The sequence below is a fragment of the Podarcis gaigeae genome, assembly GCF_964106915.1.
Source record: "Podarcis gaigeae genome assembly, chromosome: Z".
In the NCBI taxonomy this organism is placed as follows: Eukaryota; Metazoa; Chordata; class Lepidosauria; order Squamata; family Lacertidae; genus Podarcis; species Podarcis gaigeae.
This window is the reverse complement of record NC_139691.1, coordinates 1,002,879-1,003,544: the sequence shown is the minus strand read 5'-3', so window position 1 is coordinate 1,003,544 and position 666 is coordinate 1,002,879.

The window sequence follows — 666 nt, the reverse complement described above, 5'->3', positions numbered from 1 at the left end:
TTATACATAAATCCGGCACTGTTTGTTATGCTGGCACATGAACAAACAGTGATATTCTCTGCTGGAGGGTCAAAAAGCAAAGCTACTAGACTTCATACACACAGGATATTTCTAATCCAGGTCTGGAGCCCTTCTTCTCCTCAGCTCCACTCTGCAAATAAATTCTGGGCACTGGATTCAGTTCAGGGTTGCTGGGAATATGTCCAGTGCCCAGAATTCTCTAAGGGAAAGGCTGTGTCTGGAACGTGCTTCAGAGGGATAGTGTGTGGACACAGTGTTCAAATGCGCTTTAAAGGTATTGCACCAATGGTTTATGAGGCCATCCCACTAATCTGGAGCATCCCAAGCCCAGGCAGGGGGGCTTGCTGAGGGGTTCATTTCATGCCGGGATGGGGAGCCTCTCCTCCCACCTGCCAATCTCGGTGGCTGTAGCTCCCATCATCCCTGACCACAGGTTTCCTGCAAAGTGGAGAAAGGCTTATTTTGGAGACTTCAGGCCCATCTACACACCAGACATTGAAAGCCTATTCAGCATACATGACCAAAGAATTCTGGGAAATTTGGTTTCCCCCTGACTGTGAGTTACAGGTCCTGGCACCTTCCACCAACTGCTTTAGTTGCACTTTCAATGTGCTTCAGACGGATATGGTGGATCACAGCCTAAGA